The sequence below is a fragment of the Balaenoptera ricei genome, chromosome 3 (genome assembly GCF_028023285.1).
Source record: "Balaenoptera ricei isolate mBalRic1 chromosome 3, mBalRic1.hap2, whole genome shotgun sequence".
Classification (NCBI taxonomy): Eukaryota; Metazoa; Chordata; class Mammalia; order Artiodactyla; family Balaenopteridae; genus Balaenoptera; species Balaenoptera ricei.
The window spans coordinates 115,146,458-115,169,646 of NC_082641.1; the positions used below are offsets into that span (position 1 = coordinate 115,146,458).

At 43.4% G+C, this 23,189-nt stretch overlaps 1 protein-coding gene across 1 annotated transcript in view; it reads right to left on the reverse strand.

The window, feature by feature from the left end:
- Positions 1-23,189, reverse strand: part of SPOCK1 (SPARC (osteonectin), cwcv and kazal like domains proteoglycan 1) — a 556,485-nt gene that overhangs the window by 143,053 nt on the left and 390,243 nt on the right. The gene's annotated exons all lie outside the window — the stretch shown is intronic.

A 23,189-nucleotide genomic window follows, 5' to 3' on the forward strand; every position in this document is an offset into this window, starting at 1 on the left:
AGAGAACTTTTTTCCAGCAATCAATATACATGCAGGTGTAAATTTCCTGATATCAATCCCACAGGATGAAATTCAACAAAGTGTATCAAAATATTTGAATGATGCAGTGGGGTAGGGGCTGCAGCTGCATAGAACTGCTGACATTTTTTTCAAAAAAATTTTTTTAAATTATTTATTTATTTATTTTTGGCTGCTTTGGGTCTTCGTTGTGTTGCCCGGGCTTCTCATTGCGGTGGCTTCTCTTGTTGTGGAGCACAGGCCCTAGGCACACAGGCTTCAGTAGTTGTGGCTTGTGGGCTCAGTAGCTGTGGCGCATGGGCTTAGTTGCTACGCCGCATGTGGGATCTTCCCGGCCCAGGGCTCAAACCCGTGTCCCCTGCCTTGGCAGACGGATTCTTAACCACTGCGCCACCAGGGAAGTCCTTTCTTCAGTTATTGAAGAAGACCCCTTCATTTTATTTAATACACTGTGCATTCTAACGTGTTTGCATAACTTTTGACAGAACTGTTTTACTCTGCATATGAACAGCTGGTAAAAGAGAAAAGCAATTCCAGGTCACAAACAGTAGCAGCAGCACTCCAGTTCTTTTCTGTGACTGCTCCACTCCAGTCTAAATGCCCTGAACACATCTCCCTGACTCCTCGCCAACAACAACACCCTGGCAGTAGATGCTGCCATAATAATGGAATAATTTAATGGAAGGAAAAAACAGAGGCCTACATAACCAGTCCCAGGCCCTTCTTCTCTGTCCTGTCTTTGTTCTCTCGTCAAATCTCTATGGCAGACCTGTCAGCTCAGAGGCCTGGAGAACCCACCCAGGAACCAACCCTTTCCATTAATCACAGTGCCTGTTTGCTGGCAGCCAGCATTACTGCATTTTACCTTCATGTTAATGTCAAACTGCCCATTGAAAACCAAGACTGAATTTGTTTGCAAAATCAGAACTAATTGCTTCTGAAACAAGGATGGAAGATACTCAGATAGTTGATATGGTGGCTATTTTGAACCAGAGACAAAATAATGAATGTTAATTGGAACGAAAACATGTTAACCACTGAAATAATCTGTCCTGTAAAATGAGGCTATAATTCCTCCATTGTTAGGATTATTTGAGTCATTATACCAAGTCATAAAATTACACAGGAGGAGCATAATGGCCTGTGTCATTTACAAAAGCTGTTTTGTGAGAGAGAAAGGCTCCCACATGAGACATGCTCCATCCTGGTGCCCGTGGGCTCAGGAGTCTCCTTCCTTTTCCAGATGAAGAAGGTCCCAGACGCAAGATCCTGTCCAAAGAGAGTCCAAGTTTCCTAATAAACAGATGTCTATTAGAGAACTGTGGAAAGAACTCCCAGCCTCCGTGGAGTAACTATTGTTACTATGTTGTGCAACTGGGAGTGTTCTAAGGGCTACTGGGCACTCACATGGTATAAGCACATGCTGTTTACAGAAGTTTGAAATTTAAAAGGGCAAATGTATAATAATGATAATAGCAGCTACACATTTATTGAGGACTTATGATTCTGCTGATACTACTGTTATTACTACCAGCAACAATAAGGACCATGTTCTGAGCTCTCGCAATGTTCCAGGCCCTTTACATGAACTGTCACATTCACTCCTCCCGGCAGCTCCAAGAAGGAGGGAAGTGATAGTGCAACATGGGAAGAACATGGGAAGTGTCGGGAGTGAGTATGAGTCGAGGAGACTTCGTGAGCAAAGCAGACTTATGGGAGGACCCAGACTCACAAGGTGGGCCCTGGTCATCAGGGTTGAGCATCTCCTGATCCACTGATTCAAGCTGGCATGTCACTCACAGGGAAGCCAGCACCCTTGTGTGTCTTCACTCCATCTGGCTTGGTCCAGGTAAGGAGGCTGAGGGTTTGACATACGCCAGGTCGAAGCTCAGATCCATCAGAAGAGATAAGCAGGTGTCAGAATTAGCAGACAGCCATCAGTCCCCAGGCATGCTTCCAAACCACCACCAAGCCAGCTTTCTAAAGCACCTTCAAACCCATAGGAAAAGGACGTATTTTTTAAGTTTTTAGAGCAGAACCAGGGCCACCAAAAAGATATGTGCCTGGTATGGATGCAATTCCAAAAGGAGGAACGTCTCTCTGGGTGTATGTGAACGGCAGCCTCTGGGCAGCAGTTCATTTCAACTTGAGCCTCCAAGACCTGCCTTTCACCTGAGCTGTGTAATGGCCCAGGCAGGTGAAAAGCATCTAATCTTCATAGATGACAAGATTCAGTAGCCAGAGGAGAGTTTCTAACAGCACTGTACGTGCATGTGTAAAAGAGCTGAAAATGTTTAAGAGGGAACACACCACAGGGAACACACCCTTAGCCAGGTAAGACTGAGGGCGTGAGAAAGGGAACCTCCACTTTGTTACTCTATATGTCTAGTATGTGACTCTCTTACAACCACGTATTGCTGGTTTAATCTGTTCAAAATCTAAAAAAGGAATGCATTTTCAGAATTTTTAAAGAAATGCATGTTGTCAAGCCTACCCCTGTCTGCCAACCCTCCATTTCTCCAGTAGTGTTTAAAAAAGTCAAGGTGATTGAAACAGAAGAAAGATCTCCCAGGTGCAGGAAGGAGGGCTGAAAAAAGGGAGTTTATCTATGTAAAAGCCGCCTGACCAGTCCTCAAAGGCTTCAGTGAAAAACAAGGGGTCAGATCTATCTGAACTAAGTTTCTACATTACTGCATTTTGAGGGCCTGTTTCAGCAAAGCCGTCAAAACTGAAGGTATAAGTATTCCAAAGGTGGTTAGGATCCTAGAGACAGTCTACTTTTTCAGTAAACATTTATTATATACCTACTATGTGCCAGAAATTGGGCAAAGAATTCAAAGATAATGCTAGATTTGTGTTAAATATACTTCCTATAACACACATCACATGTACCAATTATTAATTAGCATAATGATATTTAATTACTCTGGATGGCTGAATTTATTTGGGGTAAGTGTTACTTTAACTGTTTTTATTCTTACGTCCTGAAACGGTAAAGATTCTCTGAGAATGCTAACTTATCCAAGAAAATTTCTACGTGGCAAATTTCTATGTGCTACTAATTTCAGGACCCCCATCACCACCCTCTAGCCATTCTACATTTAAGAGTGTCAGAAGCAATCTGTGTGACCAATGGGCAAAAGAAAAGAAGGAAAGGAACCTGCCGAATTACAAACCCAGATCTCTGGTGTTCCTCACATTTCTGGACATTACTTGAATCAAGGTTTCCTTATACCTGAAACCAAATAGATATGTCCAGGGATCCTAATCAAACCTAGCTCCACCTAAACTCACAATGCCCTCAGCGTGCCCACATCAAATCATGAAGATTAGCAGGCTGATGTGATTATGTAAATTCCACTAAGTGGCCTGAGACTCTGTGTCTGCAGTCACCTTCCATTGAGGCAACAACAGAACACAGCCACTGGCACCAAGGGGCTCTATGAGGGAGCGATGGTGGGGTTTTAACTCAAAGTTCAGCTTGTTGACAAGCTCGGCCACTGGGGCCTGCAGGCAAAACCCACACACGTACATATACACTTACAGGCCCCAGCTAAAATTCTGCTTTGTTAATGCAAAGTGCCAAGCCAGCAGTGTAACAGCAGCTATTAGGGAAATGTAAGTGAACGGCTGGGCTTTCTTTATTCCCTTAGGATAATGGATAGCGGAGTACTGTTGTAAAATTCCATTTCTTCCTAAAAGGGGGCAGGAGAGGAACTGTTACAATTACCCACTGGCCTTTGGCATTCCCATTTGATTTCTTGTTTGCTGATTATCTTTGTTTGCTGGCCCAAGAAAGCAAGGTCCCTTTCTAGCCCTGAGACCTTAGAGGAAATCTTTAGCAATGGATACGCTCATTGGAAAAAAATCAAATGAAAGCCCAGGGCCAAGAATTTCCTTTGCCTCCCTCTCTGAGTGTTCATAATCCTGCCTCTTCTCGGGAGGGGTCAGAAGTACTGAGGGTTTTGCTACCACGACTTCCAGCTAAGTGTGTGTGAGCTCAGGTGTGCACACGAGGGTGAGTGCAGGCACATGCAATTCTACCATAGGCTCTGCTGCTATCATCTTAGAAAATACGTGCTTGCATTCCTGAGGGGCAGTTAATTATTATGGGACATGTGTATGAGAGAAAACATAGCCACGTTTGTTTTCTAGTCACCAGCAGCAAAGCAACCCCATTCTGGGAGGGCCGCATATGATCCACTTTAGGAAGAACAAGTCAGCAAAATGAAGCAGAGGTGGGTAGATGGCATCGGGGATACCGCCTTTTCAGGACAGGCCCAGAGACAGGCTGGAAACTGACAGATACATGGATCCAAGGAGACCCAGCTGAACACCATCATCTGCAAACCATCAACATGGCGCCATTCACCACCAGTGCCGCAGAACACAGGCATGGCCACATCTACATCATAACTTTCTCCTGCTCTGAAAGTTTTCTTCACAGTCAAGGTCAGAGGAGAGAAGCTGGAGCCCTTGACAAGTTCCTTCTCACCTCTGTGGCCTTCACTGGTAGGGAATTTTCTGGGTGGGCGGCCAAGAATGAAGCCTAGCTCCCTTGGTCTTGTGTTTTCTGCAACACTTACCTTCTCTGGCCAGGTTCCTCCCACCCTTTCCCAAGGGCCAGCTCCAAGGCTACTCCTCGCAGAAGATGTCTCAGACAGCCCCGCCCCTTCCCTGAAGCATGTCTGTCCTGTGTTCCCAGTCCCTTGTTCGTGCCCTGCAGCTCTTTATCACTGGCTACTTTGGACTATGCTCATTCAGGTACCCAGCGGCTCCTATGCACAGACAAGATGCTCAAGAATGTGTTGGCACAGGGAGCAGTAACCCTGTGCCCTAATGCTATTCCAGAGTAGAACCTGGACCAATGTCTAGAAGTTATCAAGAGAAAACCTGAGTCAGTATAAGGAAGATCTCTCAACACAGTGAGTGAGAGCTGTCCCAGGACAGAGGTTCCGTCTCAGGAGGTTGGGGAGGAGGCCCCCCATACCGCAAGAGTTAACACAGAGGTCACCCAGAGGAAGGGGATTCTACAGAAGGCACACTCTGATGGGTGCAAGCATTCTTCTATGATGGACAAGGAGGCGGTTGTTTCTATTTCTTTAGTACTGTAGTCAAGGGCACTGAACAGCCTTGAATACAGATCTTTACGTGTATCTCTATTTGCTTCCATGAGATAGATTCTCCAAAATGGAACTAGGGGGCCAATGAGGCCAAAATACCCACCAGAAATGCTGTACTGTGAATACCTGCAGAGAGCCAAGGCCTGGAGTTATACTCCAGAGGGAACTAGGTATTACAAGTAAGTGGGATGAGCATGATCGGGGTGGGGTGGGGGGAATGTGCTCTGTGGCAGGGAACCCACTAGCCATGACTACTGACACCAGCCAGCCAGAACATGAAGAACAGCAGGGTCTCTGCAGATGTGAGCTCACGTGAGGCTGGCAAGGATCATCACCCCACCTGATGGCTCCTTGAGCAACTGGAGGCTCAGATGGGAGACTGGCTTTCACTGGACACCTACTATGTTCCAGCATTACTTTAAAGTCATCCTCTGATAAGAAAATGCAGATTCCAGGTAGGAAAGTGTCTGGAAGGCAAAGTGGCCCTTACATAGAAGATAGGCTTCGGGCAGCCTTGCCCTGGTCCCCCGTCTCTGCCACATCAAGGCTGGGCAGGATTGAGCAAGTCACACAGCGTCTGAGCCAGAGTCCTTACATGCCCTTAAACTACTAGGGATACTAGTAAATACCACTGGTCCATGCTGCCCCTTCCCTGCCTTCTACCCATGGCCCAGCCCCAATCGCAGGGGGAAGTGGCTGCTCCCTTCTTGGAATTTTAACTTTAGTTCATGGGACTTCTGACTTTCTAGCCTAGACTGTATGCACCTGTGTCCCTAGTCCCCTCTACTAGGCTACCAGCTCCAACGAGGGGAGCTTTAGGATCGTCCTGTGAGCGCATGTGTGCGTGAACGTGTGTGAACGTGCGTGAACGTGCACACACACACACACTCACACCCAGAGTCCTCCAGCTCCTCTCACATAGCACACAATCTGGTTTTAAGAACAAGAATTCAAGAAAATTCAGTCCACATTTTCTTGTCGATTACATTATAAAAAACTCTTACCAGATCTTTAACAGTGGTCATTTTAAATCTTCTTCAATTCATAGACAATTGTTTTATTCTGATGCTTTCTTAAAAGCTTTTGCAATAAACTATAATCCAAAAGTAATAAAAAAAAATTCAGTCCATCCTAAGCCACACTTTTATGTCACTCTCTGGCTTAAAGCCACATAAAACTTCCTTTCATACCTGGCCTGAGAGCCAACCCCATCCGTGGCCTTCGAGGCTCTGTAGGGTCGGGCCCTGCCTCCCTCTCTGGCCTCATGCAGCCAGGTCCCCTCCGTCACTGCCTTCCTGCAGCTCAGGCCTCTCTCCTCTCACTTCTTTTAGGACACTAAGGCCCTTTCCCTTCCCTGAACCAGGGCCTTTGCAAAGGCTGTTCCCCAGTTCCAAGAACATGTCTCCCTACTCTGTACCTTCTCCCCAGCTGGCACTATTGGTGTAAATTGATACAGCCACTATGGAGAACAGCATGGAGGTTCCTTAAAAAACTAAAAGTAGAACTACCATATGACCCAGAAATCCCACTACTGGGCATATATCCTGAGAAAACCATAATTCAAAAAGAGTCATGTACCACAGTGTTCATTGCAGCTCTATTTACAATAGCCAGGACATGGAAGCAACCTAAATGTCCATCAACAGATGAATGGATAAAGAAGATGTGGAAAAGACAGCCTCTTCAATAAGTGGTGCTGGGAAAATTGGACAGATACATGTAAAAGTATGAAATTAGAACACTCCCTGACACCATGCACAAAAATAAACTCAAAATGGATTAAAGACCTACGTGTAAGGCCAGACACTATCAAACTCTTAGAGGAAAACATAGGCAGAACACTCTATGACATAAATCACAGCAAGATTCTTTTTGACCCAGCTCCTAGAGAAATGGAAATAAAAACACAAATAAACAAATGGGACCTAATGAAACTTAAAAGCTTTTGCACAGCAAAGGAAACCATAAACAAGACCAAAAGACAACCATCAGAATGGGAGAAAATATTTGCAAATGAAGCAACTGACAAAGGATTAATCTCCAAAATTTACAAGCAGCTCATGCAGCTCAATATAAAAAAAAAAAACAACCCAATCCAAAAATGGGCAGAAGACTTAAGAAGACATTTCTCCAAAGAAGATATACAGATTGCCAACAAACACATGAAAGAATGCTCAACATCATTAATCATTAGAGAAATGCAAATCAAAACTACAATGAGATATCATCTCACACCGGTCAGAATGTCCATCATCAAAAAATCTAGAAACAATAAATGCTGCAGAGGGTGTGGAGGAAAGGGAACACTCTTGCACTGTTGGTGGGAATGTAAATTGATACAGCCACTATGGAGAACAGTATGGAGGTTCCTTAAAAAACTACAAATAGAACTACCATACGACCCAGCAATCCCACTACTGGGCATATACCCTGAGAAAACCATAGTTCAAAAAGAGTCATGTACCAAAATGTTCATTGCAGCTCTATTTAAAATAGCCAGGACATGGAAGCAACCTAAGTGTCCATCATCGGATGAATGGATAAAGAAGATGTGGCACATATATACAATGAAATATTACTCAGTCACAAAAAGAAATGAAATGGATGTATTTGTAATGAGGTAGATGGAGTTAGAGTCTGTCATACAGAATGAAGTAAGTCAGAAAGAGAAAAACAAATACAGTATGCTAACACATATATATGGAATCTAAGGAAAAAAAAAAAAAGGCCATGAAGAACCTAGTGGCAAGACGGGAATAAAGACACAGACCTACTAGAGAATGGACTTGAGGATATGGGGAGGGGGAGGGGTGAGATGTGATAGGGTGAGAGAGTGGCATGGACATATATACACTACCAAATGTAAAATAGATAGCAAGTGGGAAGCAGCCGCATAGCACAGGGAGATCAGCTCGGTGCTTTGTGACCACCTAGAGGGGTGGGATAGGGAGGGTGGGAGGGAGGGAGATGCAAGAGGGAAGAGATATGGGAACATATGTATATGTATAACTGATTCACTTTGTTATAAAGCAGAAACTAACACACCATTGTAAAGCAATTATACTTCAATAAAGAGGTTTAAAAAAAAACAAAGAAGATGTGGCACATATATACAATGGAATATTACTCAGCCATAAAAAGAAACGAAATTGAGTTATCTGTAGTGAGGTGGATGGACCTAGAGTTTGTCATACAGAGTGAAGTAAGACAGAAAGAGAAAAACAAATACCATATGCTAACGCATATATATGGAATCTTAAAAAAAAAAAAAAGGTTCTGAAGAACGTAGGGGCAGGACAGGAATAAAGACGCAGACGTAGAGAATGGACTTGAGGACACGGGGAGGGGGAAGGGTAAGCTGGGACAAAGTGAGAGAGTGGCATGGAGATATATACACTACCAAATGTAAAATAGATAGCTAGTGGGAAGCAGCCGCATAGCACAGGGAGATCGGCTCGGTGCTTTGCGATGACCTAGAGGGGTGGGATAGGGAGGATAGGAGGGAGGCTCAAGAGGGAGGGGATACGGGGACATGTGTATGCATATGGCTGATTCGCTTTGCTGTGCAACAGAAACTAACACAGTATTGTGAAGCAATTATACTCCAATAAAGATTAAAAAAAAAAAAAAAAAGAACACTTCTCCCTACTCTGTACCTTCTCCCCAGCTGGCACCTTTCACCTTTCACCCCCTTCAACCAACCTAAAGTGACTCTCTCTTATGGCACCCTGCTCTTATCCTACTTAACGCATAGCACAATTTATATGATGCTTTCTTTCTACCCGTCTTTTCCAACAGACTTTAATCTCCACAAGGGTAGACTGTGTCCATTCATCACAGAATTCCAAACACACAGCAGTGTCTGGCAAGTGGAAAGCACCATAAATACTTGTTTAAGAAATGATCGCAGACTCCAACTTCGTGGAATCTGAATTAATGACCTTTAACCCACCATCACCAGTGCATGGGAGCCCCTTTCTGAGAACTAGTCCTGCCAACGTGATGACAGGAGGGACTCAAGCCCGAAAGCCCTTCATCACCATCACCTGCACAGATGGCCTCCCTGGTACCTGCCAAGAGAAGGACACTAGTTCCAGGCTGGAGGGGAGCCCTGACACTTTGCCCTCCACTTGGGAATCCTCAGAGCCATGGAGGTTTGGGCCAGAGCCTCCTTCCTCACGTCAGGTAAGTGGGAAGCAGGACACCCCAGCACCCCAGCTGCAGCAGGACCATGGAAAAGACAGTCTGGAAGAGGGGCCTTCCACAGTAAGACAGCCACATTCATTTCAGTGTGTACCCATGAACAACATCACTTAAGAGTGCGCCCTGGAAAGGTACCAAGGTCCCCAGACTAATTAACTTTCATCTCTCCTGTCCCTCTGTTCATGGAAGGCCTTGCTGGCTGCCCATCCCCTCTGTGAGGAACATTAAAGACAGGATATTAGCTTGAGAACATTCTATTTAAAACAAAAGTACATCTAAAGATAGCCTCGGATGCCCATCTACATCATCCCGAGTCCATTTTCTGGCCCCAGAACCCTCATGGTCAGTGCCCCAGATAGGCCCTACTCTGGCGCCTGATATCCATAAAGAATGTCTTTCACGGTTCATTGGTTGAATTAATCTGATATAAAATGTATAAACTGGAAACCTGTGAGTTGGGATCTTGATGAGTTTCAGCAGAGCAGCAAGCCGGCCACAGTAGGTTTATTAATAACAAAGGTGAAGGAAAGAGGTTTAAGAAAATTAAAACAGAAGTAAGTGAAAGGGGGAAAATCAATCTGATCACTTCTGTAAAAGAAGATGATGTGTCCTGAGGCCACACCGGCCTTGCTCCCCTGGACACCACGACACTGCTCTCCCTGGATCCTGGAAAGTGGCCCAGAATGTGCAGGCAACACACACCTTCGCTGAGTTGCAGCGGGGCTTGAGCTTGTCTGTTTCCTTATGTTTAAAGGCAGGTGTGTTAATACGACGATTCACACCTGTGTGCCACCCAGCAAGCCTTGAGCCCTGGTGGAAATCATGCCTCACAATGACCTCTCCAAAACCTGCACACCCCCCTTAACCCCCTCTTTCTAATCCATTTCAATTTGATGCATAAAACATGCCACTCCGTGCATTACTTAACATGCAAGGGCACCAGGAAGCACAGCAACTGCAACCCAGTGATCTGGGGCAGAACCACAGAGCAGGGTGGTACACTTAATGCTTTCTAACAGAGACGGGGAGGAAATGAGAGCGGCGTTCGATCAGTCCCTGGTCCTGTCAACAGCCACTCCCATCTCCACAGATGCTTGGCTCACTAGCCCTCCAGCAGCTTTGCATCTGGGCACATGCACCTTCTGAGAATTCCACCACAAAACATTCTCCAACTCCTCCAGATAGTACTTGGTTCAAAAAAAGACAAGGATCCAGTGCTTTGGGGTCCATTAGAAACTGAACTGCCCCCTCTGGAAGGAGGCCCTGCTCCAGCAGTGCAGCCCGGGAGGCGGAGATGGCAGACTGGCGGAGGGTGCTGGAGAGAATGCTGGCAGGGCAGAAGCTCTGGTCCTAGAGAGCCTCACCCAGAAACTGCCCAGCCAGGCAGAAGGCCACGAGACAGACCAGGAGGCCTCACCAGGTAACCCTGTCCTCATCCACTATTGTCTTCCGACATAACACTGCTTTGGCACCGGAAGTGTGATTAAAAAAAAAAAAAATGAAAGGAAACCAAGGCAGGGCAAGATGTGAGTCTGGGACATTTCACTGGCAGTCGTGATTTTAATATATTTTAAATGCATTTATAAAACTTGCCTAGTGAATTGGCCTTCCAATGTAAGATCTGCCTCTCACTCCTCTCCCCTGCTCCAGGGGACTACAAATTCCACACAATTATTCACATCTCCATTATGAATTGTTTTTTACTCTCTGCTGCTTTGGTCCTCAAGCTCATCTAATCAATACCCTCAGCTTCAGAGAGGAAAATAATGGCAGAGAGTAGGTAACTGGCTTTCTTGAGCTGTGAAATCTTGCTCAGTGAAGGCCTCAGAAGCAGCTGAGTCCTCATGGGCAGAGGCATAGAATCCTTCTGTTCTTTTAAAAAAAAATTGCTGCAGTTTAAAGTAATTAAATATCTCTATGTCTAAGTGACATGCGGTTTGAATGACTGCTTTTGGAAAAACCACAAAGGGAAAAAATGCATCCAGAATTATTGCTTTTGGTACAGAAATGAAGAAATGGGGTTAATACCCGGGCCCCCACCAATTGCTCTGTAAGGGGCAAGAGTTAGGAGAGACGGTCCCAGGCCTATGTGTCACGGGCATCTAGGATCAGGAACAGATTGGCTGGTGGGCTGGTGCAGCACTGCAGGCAAAAGCAGCCAGTGAGAGCTCATACCTATAGCTCTGCAGCAGAGGAGGCTGTATGGCATCCCTCCATCCTGGTTCCAAATCTACCCCTTACGGCCCTGTGCAACCAAGGGAATTATTTATGGAACCTCAATAGTCCCATCTGTAAAATGGGGATCATAATACAGACCTACAGACTGCTGTGGGAAATCAGCAAGGATGCTTCTGCTAAGTGAGCCTAACATGGTAGGTGGTCAGTGAGTGGCAGCTCTGGAACCAACCACTCTCCCTACATTTTCCTCAGTGCCCAGTGGTAGGTGTTTGCAATACAACAGATCACAGTGGTGCTTTTACTGTTTAGAAAGGTGACTGACTCAGAAGTTGGCCCAAACTCAAAACTCAGCTGCACTAATTCCACAAATAGCCTAGAAATAGCACCAAGCCCTCATTAGCACCCTACCCAGAGAAGATGGCAAACGAAGATCCCTCGAGGTTAGCACAGAACGCAAGGCAATTCAAAGGCCCCTTGGAGAAAGGGTATGAGCTATACAAATATAAAATCGTAGCAAGGGATGTGGGCATTATCACATTTTGCTTGGTAATTGGAAACAACGCCTTGAATTGTGAAGCACCAGAAAGCCTAGGACTCACCCACTTTCCACGTGGCCGTGTGTCTCCCAAACTGAGACAGGCGTGTGTGTATAATCAACCTGTTCAAAGCCCTTGTAGCAGGAGGCAGTGCTTTGTTGTAAAACAAAACTGAGATGAAATAACCGTCATCCTTTCAAATATCCTCTGAGAGTTTCGTATTTGAGGCACATTCTGTGATGTAATTCTCTCTGACCTCAGACACTTTGATTCTTTTTTTCAAGTTCACATAAAAGACTGAGAGCTCTCAAATTGGTCTACTGCACTGCCAGCCTCGACTGCATCTGAATTCTTCACTGGTGCAGAGAATTCGTTGTTATTCCAGATAATTAGGAAGTAGAGATAAAGGGCCATTACGTTAGAGAGGCCTGGCCCATTGGGAAGACCAGCTGTCGGCTCCTTATTTAAAAACAGAGTAGTTCCCACTGCTCCCGGAAGGCTTCCAAGGGCACACTCAGACACCCAAAGTCCCATCCTGACATCCTTTCCTCCCAGTCACAATGCACGTGCAGAATTTGAGAATGTAGCTTATCTGGAAGACTTAAAACAAATGCTTCAATTTTCCATTCTCCAAATGAAAATTAATGGCAACAGAGAGGTAAAATCAATGTTCAGTGCTCTGAAGGGAGAAGCCCTCCCCATCTCTCACCCACCCAGAACAATAAATCAGAACGAGCCATCCCACGGGCAGCGAATTCCTGAGAGCAGATCCCTCTGCAAGTAGTATGACCTTCTGTCCATTTTTTCCATAAATCACCCCCTAGAGGGTATTTTCTTTAAGAAGAGCTAAGAGAATATTTTTAAAACTTAAATCAGAAAGAGTAACACATTGCTGCATTAAAAACTCTTCTTCCCCAAACAAAGCCATTTGCCAATGGGATCTTTGGCATCTAAGACCAGAGTTTGACTGAACTGCTTCCCCAAGGTCCATTTTGTAATATCAAGCATTAAAGAATGCTCAGGCACCCCAATGACCTGCTCCCCGAGACAAACAATGATCTGTTTTCTGTCACCATAGGTTAGCTTATATCCACTAAAATTTCATATAAATGAAACTCATACAATATACATTTTTGTCTTCTTTCACTCAGCATAATTATTGTAAGATTCGTCCATGTTATAGCATGTATCAATAGCTTACTCTTTTTTAACTGTTCAGTATTAATCCATTGCAATGAATATACCACAATTTGCTATCTGTTCACCTGTTGATGGACATTTGGGTTGTTTCCAGCTTCCAGTTATTACAAGTAAAGCTGCTATGAACATTTGTGAGTGAGTCTTTATATGGACATATGCTTTCATTACATATTCTAGAAACAAACCTTTTGTTGGACATACGTTTTACAAATATTTTCTCCCAGTGTGGCCTGTCCTTTTATTAGTCTAACAGTGTCTTTTGAAGATCAAAGTTTTTACTTTTGATGAAATCCAATTTGTTGACTTTTTTTTTTTTTTGGTATTTATAGTTCATGGCTTCCTTGTCTGCTATTTAAGAAACCTTTATCAAACCCAACGTTACTACTTTTGCTTTCTTCTAAAAGTTGTATCATCTTTGCTCTTATATTTAGGTCTACAATCCATTTCAAGTTAATTTTTTGTACTGTATATTATGCAATCGCTAAGATTTATATCTATAAGGTGTTTTAAGTATCATAAAATACTCATTTATAAATATCAATTGAAGGAAGCCCAATACAAATTTTTATGTACAGGATAGGCACCACTTGATAATTAAGTTCTGACAAAAACAAACCAGTGGACAAAACCTACAACTAGACGAAAGAATGGAAGGCAATGTGCTGGAATATTTTAATTCCTGTTTTTAGATTATGTGACTATCGCCTATTTCCTGTTTCATTTTGCTTGTCTACACTCTCAGTGTTTTCTGTAATGAGAATCAACTACTCATATCAACAATAAATTAGAATATTAAGAAAAAGTCATTTAAGAGAAGGCTTCGTGGAGAGAGTTGAGGAAGATGGCGGAAGAGTAAGACGCGGAGATCACCTTCCTCCCCACAGATACATCAGAAATACATCTACACGTGGAACTGCTCCTAAAGAGAAGGCTTCGTGACTCCAGGCTGCCATCACAATGCTCTTAAGTGCATAAATGGCCCCCTTGGAGCACCTAAAAGATGAACAAGCTACCAAGAGTTTACCCTCTCCCAACCCTGCTCAATACTGCTCAACAGCAGGAAAAGATGAAACAGAGAATTTCCAAAGAGAATCCTCCAAAGGGAATGTGAGTTTAGTTGAAGCCTCTCAATGAAACCAACTACAAACCCAAATGCCATTCTAATAAAGGGGAAGCGTTCCAGCAGGGGTTGGGGGGAGGTGCCCCACTCGGTCTTCCACTGAAATTGCTTGTCCAGCCGCCCTGACACCGTGCAGTCACAGACCCATGTGTCAAACCATGTCTCCACTCACTCCACCTCCGAGGGCAAAGAAAGCTAATGAAATTCTCTCGCGGATGCGCTTACTGTCCTCCTGTCTCAGTCCGCTTGCAAAGACAGCCCAAATCTGCAGCCTCACAAGCAGCCCCGGGCCGACCTGGCTGCCTCGCCATGTGTGTGCGTTCCTGACTGTCTGGCAGGCGGGATTTACCTCTTGAGCTGCTGCAGAGGCCAGACTGGCTGATGAGATTGCTTGCAGATGTTTCACAGAGAGAAACATTACTTCCCTGATTGATGAATAAATAGAATTGTCAACATGGCCTCCCTGGTCAGAGGGGACCCCTAAAGTATAATGAGGAAGGACAGATGTTTCATCTAGGAAGGGCTCCAGGACCCTAAGAAGAGGTGTGCACTGGGCTGGTACGGGCTGAGTAATTCGGCCTCCCAGAGGGAGGGAGGGGGAAGGCTAGACCCACAACTATAGCCACCACCACTGTACAGCCTCTCGCCGGTGCAGGCCACCTCCCAAATCCTGATGACGGAGTGGGCATGCCCCTCAGTCAAAGCCTCCTCTTTGGGCTGTTTTGCCAGTGAATGAAGGGTACCTATCATCAGGAATGTCATCTTCTTCCAAGTCCTCACGTGCTGTGAATCACAAAGCGGGCAGCAGGCTTCCTCAGGAAGAAACTCCAAAGGCCAGGACAAGAAAATGGGCAGGGCCCCTGGAGTGAGCTACTTTTTCTCAGGAGCATGCAAATTGAGGGTTTTCTGGCTGACCTTCCAGAATGAATCAGACAATAATAATACCTCTTACCATAATTGTTTTAGTAATTGTAAGTGTGGTTGTCATTATGTGACACTGGACTATGTACCTTACACCCCTCCATCTTACTGACCTCTCACAAAATGAAATACATACAAAATGCCCTAAGCAAAGTATTAGTAAAACTTAACCACCAGTAAACCCTCTCTGCAAGAATTACTAACGGATGTATCCCAGCAAATGGTAAAGATGAAAGGGGTAAGTACTTTCATTAAACCTGTTTTACAGCTAAGGAAGCCCAGATTCAGAAAGGTCAAGTAACTTGCCAAGGTCACATAGCTAGAAAGTAGCCAACCCAGAAATGGAGCTTAGAATGGTGTCATTCCCAAATCTATGCTCTTAACCACTGTAATTCTGTGGCCACCAGGAGATGCAGGAGATGAGAATTACACTTCCAACACAAGCAAAAAAGTGGTGGTGCTTCCAACACACAAACAAGGCGTGCCCAGAAAAACACCACTGACACCTGGATATGCCCAAATACCAGTGAGGTTGCTGCCTCTGTCTCAAACAGATTTGAGTTTATAAATAAAAATCTCCTGTCTGGGACTTATAGAAAGGGTTGTATTCTAGGAGGAAACAGGCAATGGACTATCCATGTTACACACACACACAACACACACACAAACACACACACAAAACCACATGGCTGAACAATACAACACTTTTCCAAAGAGTATTTGATATTTGCTGCAAAAGAGGCCACATCTTCCCTCCTTCAGAGAAGGAAGAAGTCATGTGTGGCAGGAGAATCTAGGAGAGTTTTTTCAGAGTATGCATGCCTTAAAAGTATTTTTGAATAACAACAACAAAAAAAATGTTTTTCACATCCCACTCTGCAGTAAACTTGATTTTCCTTGAGGGTAGGAATAGGGTCTCTTGTTTACCTCTGTAGCCTCAGGGCCTAACACAGGCCTGGCACATAGTAGGTACTCAGTACCTTTTTGTTAAATGACAAGGAATGAATGGAGAGAATGACGAGGCCAACACATGGTACTGACGAAAAACATAAGTTTTGGACCTCGACAGCCCTGGGTTTGAATCATGGCTGCCACTTACTAGATATACAAGCAAATGACTGACTCCTCTCTCTGCCTCAGTTTTCTCATTTTTAGAATGAAGACAAAAATAAGTACCAACTTGACAAAATGGATGAAGGAATTCAAGGATGCAGGTTCTGCGCACAATGCCTGGCATATGCTAGGTTTCAGGGGTGAGATCTATCTTTGCTTCCAGGGAGAACACTCCAGCCTGGGGGAAGAGCAAAGCACGTTACAATACCTCGAATCTCATTCTTATGGAGACAAAGCTTGACTATTTTTAGGTGACCACAGAGACTAGGTCCGTTGCTGCAGTGCCAGGTTTGCAGGGGCAGAGGGGGCAGGGGCTCTGTTCCGTGCTCTCAGGCCACTCCCCGGACGCTGACTCTCTGCTGGACCACAATGCCAAGGATGGGAGCTCCCCACACACGTTCTGCAGAAACCACGGATGGGACTGAGGGAAATTAAAGCATGCCCCAAGAGGGGCAGCCAAAGGGGCAAGCATTGCTCAGACTTCAAGAACTAAGAGGTGGTTGGAACTTCCCCGGTGGCGCAGTGGTTAAGAATCGGCCTGCCAATGCAGGGGACGCAGGTTCGAACCCTGGTCCGGGAAGATCTCACATGCCGTGGAGCAACTAAGCCCGTGCACCACAACTACTGACACCACACACTAGAACCCGCGAGCCACAACTAGCGAGCCCACGTGCCACAACTACTGAAGCCTGTGTGCCTAGAGCCTTTGCTCCACAACAAGAGAAGCCACCACAATGAGAAGCCCACGCACTGCAATAAAGAGTAGCTCCCACCCGATGCAACTAGAGAAAGCCCGCGTGCAGCAACAAAGACCCAACAGAGCCAAAAATAAATAAATAAATAAATTTATTTTTAAAAAATAAAATAAAATAAAGAACTAAGAGGTGGCACAGTACCCATTCTGCATGGTCCCAGGTTCAAACTGGAACTAAAGAGCAAGTTACAGGGAGGCTAATTTCAGTGGGAATCGAGTTCCAGAAAGGCTGCTTTCTTTGCCTAAGGTTATGGTGCAGTACAGGTGAATAGCAGAGAAAGTCGCCAGGTCTAAGTCTGTATAACTCTAATGTCCATCGCAACACCTCTCCATCGTACAGGTAGTAAAGGGAGAAGGGTGAAAATGATATTAAAATCACCTTTCTCCCACCCCCACCCCACCCAACTCCATTCTTAAAGCAAGCCTAGAGTCCAGGACTCTCCAGACCGGAAGCGTGAGCAAATCCAAAAGGAGCTTCAAGGAGGGGCGGGGAGTCGTGTGGCTGACAGGGTCTTGGTGCTCCAGCCGGGTGTCAGGCCTGTGTCTTTAAGGTGGGAGAGTCGAGTGCACGACACTGGTCTGCCAGAAACCTCCCAGCTCCACATAATATCAAATGGTAAAAGCTCTCCCAGAGATCTCCATCTCAACGCTAAGACCCAGCTCCACTCAACGACCAACAAGCTACAGTACTGGACACCCTATGCCAAACAACTAGCAAGACAGGAACACAACCCCACCCATTAGCAGAGAGGCAGCCTAAAATCATAATGAGGTCACAGACACCCCAAAACACACCACCAGACGCGATCGTGTCCACCAGAAAGACAAGATCCAGCCTAATCCACCAGAACACAGGCACTAGTCCCCTCCACCAGGAAGCCTACACAACCCACTGAACCAAACTTCACAACTGGGGGCAGACACCAGAAACAACGGGAACTACGAACGTGCAGCCTGTGAAAAGGAGACCCCAAACACAGTAAGTTAAGCAAAATGAGAGGACAGAGGAACACACAGCAGATGAAGGAGCAAGGCAAAAACCCACCAGACCAAACAAATGAAGGGGAAATAGGCAGTCTACCTGAAAAAGAATTCAGAGTAACGATAGTAGAGATGATCCAAAATCTTGGAAATAGAATGGAGAAAACACAAGAAACGTTTAACAAGGACCTAGAAGAACTAAAGAGCAAACAAACAATGATGAACAACACAATAAATGAAATTAAATATTCTCTAGAAGGAATCAATAGCAGAATAACTGAGGCAGAAGAACGGATAAGTGACCTGGAAGACAAAATAGTGGAAAAAACTACTGCAGAGCAGAATAAAGAAAAAAGAATGAAAAGAATTGAGGACAGTCTTAGAGACTTCTGGGACAACATTAAATGCACCAATATTCGAATTGATAAGGGTCCCAGAAGAAGAAGAAGAGAACAAGAAAGGGACTGAGAAAATATTTGAAGAGATTATAGTTGAAAACTTCCCTAATATGGGAAAGGAAATAGTCAATCAAGTCCAGGAAGCACAGAGAGTCCCGTAGAGGATAAATCCAAGGAGAAACACACAAAGTCACATATTAATCAAACTATCAAAAATTAAATACAAAGAAAAAATATTAAAAGCAGCAAGGGAAAAGCAACAAATAATATACAAGCAAATCCCCATAAGGTTAACAGCTGATCTTTCAGCAGAAACTCTGCAAGCCAGAAGGTAGTGGCAGGACATATTTAAAGTGATGAAAGGGAAAAACCTACAACCAAGATTACTCTACCCAGCAAGGATCTCATTCAGATTCGATGGAGAAGTGAAAACCTTTATGGACAAGCAAAAGCTAAGAGAATTCAGCACTACCAAACCAGCTTTACAACAAATGCTAAAGGAACTTCTCTAGGCATGAAACACAAGAGAAGGAAAAGACCTACAATAACAAACCCAAACAATTAAGAAAATGGTAATAGGAACATACATATTGATAATTACCTTAAATATAAATGGATTAAATGCTCCAACCAAAATACACAGACTGGCTGAATGGATACAAAAACAAGACCCATATATATGCTGTCTACCAGAGACCCACTTCAGACCTAGGGACACATACAGACTGAAAGTGAGGGGATGGAAAAAGATATTCTATGCAAATGGAAATCAAAAGAAAGCTGGAGTAGCAATGCTCATATCAGACAAAACTGACTTTAAAATAAAGGCTATTACAAGAGACAAAGAAGGACACTACATAATGATCAAGGGATCAATCCATGAAGAAGATATAACAATTGTAAATACTTATGCACCCAACATAGGAGCATCTCAGTACATAAGGCAAATACTAACAGCCATAAAACGGGAAATCGACAATAACACAATTATAGTAGGGGACTTTAACACCCCACTTCCACCAATGGACAGATTATCCAAAATGAAAATAAATAACGAAACACAAGCTTTAAATGATACATTAAAGAAGATGGACTTAATTGATATTTATAAGACATTCCATCCAAAAACAACAGAATACACTTTCTTCTCAAGTGCTCATGGAACATTCTCCAGGACAGATCATACCTTGGGTCACAAATCAAGCCTTGGCAAATTTAAGAAAATTGAAATCGTATCAAGTATCTTTTCCGACACCAACGCTATGAGACTGGATATCAATTACAGGAAAAAAAATCTGTGGAAAATACAAACACATGGAGGCTAAACCATACACTACTAAATAACCAGGAGATCACTGAAGAAATCAAAGAAGAAATAAAAAAATACCTAGAAACAAATGACAATGAAAACGCGACAACCCAAAACCTATGGGATGCAGCAAAATCAGTTCTAAGAGGGAAGTTTATACCAATACAATCCTACCTCAAGAAACAAGAAACATCTCAAATAAACAACCTAACCTTACACCTAAAGCAATTAGAGAAAGAAGAACAAAAAAACCCCAAAGTTAGCAGAAGGAAAGAAATCATAAAGATCAGATCAGAAATAAATGAAAAAGAAATGAAGGGAACAACAGTAAAGATCAACAAAACTAAAAGCTGGTTCTTTGAGAAGATAAACAAAATTGATAAACCATTAGCCAGACTCATCTGGAAAAAAAGGGAGAAGACTCAAATCAACAGAATTAGAAATGAAAAAGGAGAAGTAACAACTGACACTGCAGAAATGCAAAGGATCATGAGAGACTGTTACAAGCAACTATCTGCCAATAAAATGGACAACCTGGAAGAAATGGACACATTCTTAGAAAAGCACAACCTTCTGAGACTGAACCAGGAAGAAACAGTAAATATAAACAGACCAATCACAAGCACTGAAATTGAAACTGTGATTAAAAATCTTCCAACACACAAAAGCCCAGGACCAGATGGCTTCACAGGTGAATTCTATCAAACATTTAGAGAAGAGCTAACACCTATCCTTCTCAAACTCTTCCAAAATATATCACAGGGAGGAACACTCCCAAATTCTTTCTACGAGGCCACCATCACCCTGATACCAAAACCAGACAAAGATGTCACAAAGAAAGAAAACTACAGGCCAATATCACTGATGAACATAGATGCAAAAATCCTCAACAAAATACTAGCAAACAGAATCCAAAAGCACATTAAAAGGATCATACACCATGATCAAGTGGGGTTTAACCGAGGAATTCAAGGATTCTTCAATATACACACATCAATCAATGTGATAAACCATATTAACAAATTGAAGGATTAAAAACCACATGATCATCTCAATAAATGCAGAAAAAGCTTTTGACAAAATTCAACATCCATTTATGATAAAACCCTCCAGAAAGCAGGCAGAGAGGGAACTTACCTCAGCATAATAAAGTCCATATATGACAAACCCACAGCCAACATCATTCTCAATGGTGAAAAACTGAAATCATTTCCACTAAGATCAGGAACAAGACAAGGTTGCCCACTCTCACCACTATTATTCAACATAGTTTTGGAAGTTTTAGCCACAGCAATCAGAGAAGAAAAAGAAATAAAAGGAATCCAAATCGGCAAAGAAGAAGTAAATCTGTCACTGTTTGCAGATGACATGGTACTATACATAGAGAATCCTAAAGATGCTACCAGAAAGCTACTAGAGCTAATCAATGAATTTGGTAAGAGGCAGGATACAAAATTAGTGCACAGAACTCTCCTGCATTCCTATACACTAATGATGAAAAATCTGAAAGAGAAATTAAGGAAACACTCCCATTTACCACTGCAACAAAAAGAATAAAATACCTAGGAATAAACCTACCTAAGGAGGCAAAAGACCTGCATGCGGAAAACTATAAGACACTGATGAAAGAAATTAAAGGTGATACAAACAGATGGAGAGATAGACCATGTTCTTGGACTGGAAGAATCAACATTGTGAAAAGGACTATACTACCCAAAGCAATCTACAGATTCAATGCAATCCCTATCAAACTACCAATGGCATTTTTCACAAAACTAGAACAAAAAATTTCACAATTTGTATGGGTACACAAAAGACCTCGAATAGCCAAAGCAATCTTGAGAATGAAAAACAGAGCTGGAGGAATCAGGCTCCCTTCAGACTTCAGACTATACTACAAAGCTACAGTAATCAAGACAGTATCGTACTGGCACAAAAACAGAAATATAGATCAATGGAACAGAATAGAAAGCCCAGTGATAAACCCATGCACATATGGTCACCTTATTTTTAATAAAGGAGGCAAGAATATATGATGAAGAAAAGCAGCCTCTTCAATAAGTGGTGCTGGGAAAACTGGACAGCTGCATGTAAAAGAATGAAATTAGAACACTCCCTAACACCATACACAAAAATAAACTCAAAATGGACTAAAGACCTAAATGTAAGACCAGACACTATCAAACTCTTAGAGGAAAACATAGGCAGACATTGTATGACATATATCACAGCAAGATCCTTTTTGACCCACCTCTTCAGAGTAATGGAAATGAAAACAAAAATAAACAACTGGGACCTAATGAAATGTAAAAGCTTTCGTACAGCAAAGGAAACCATAAACAAGACGAAAAGACAACCCTCAGAATGGGAGAAAATATTCACAAACGAATCAATGGACAAAGGATTAATCACCAAACTGTACAAGCAGCTCATGCAGCTCAATATAAAAAAAAAAACAACCCAATCCAAAAATGGGCAGAAGACTTAAGGAGACATTTCTCCAAAGAAGATATACAGATTGCCAACAAACACATGAAAGAATGCTCAACATCATTAATCATTAGAGAAATGCAAATCAAAACTACCATGAGGTATCACCTCACACCGGTCAGAATGGCCATCATCAAAATATCTACAAACAGTAAATGCTGGAGAGGGTGTGGAGAAAAGGGAACCCTCTTGCACTGTTGGTGGGAATGTAAATTGATACAGCCACTATGGAGAACAGTATGGAGGTTCCTTAAAAAACTAAAAGTAGAACTACCATACGACCCAGCAATCCCACTACTGGGCACCCTGAGAAAACCATAATTCAAAACGAGTCATGTACCACAATGTACATTGCAGCTCTATTTACAATAGCCAGGACATGGAGGCAACCTAAGTGTCCATCGACAGATGAATGGATAAAGAAGATGTGGCACATATATACAATGGAATATTACTCAGCCATAAAAAGAAACGAAATCGAATTATTTGTTTTGAGGTGGATGGACCTAGAGACTGTCATACAGAGTGAAGTAAGTCAGAAAGAGAAAAACAAATACCATATGCTAACACATATATATGGAATCAAAAAAAAAAAAAGGTTCTGAAGAACCTAGCGGCAGGACAGGAATAAAGACACAGATGTAGAGAATGGACTTTAGGACACGGGGAGGGGGAAGGATAAGCTGGGACGAAGTGAGAGAGTGGCATGGACTTATATATACCACCAAATGTAAAATAGATAGCTAGTGGGAAGCAGCCGCATAGCACAGGGAGATTAGCTCGGTGCTTTGTGACCACCTAGAGGGGTGGGATAGGGAGAGTGGGAGGGAGACACAAGAGGGAGG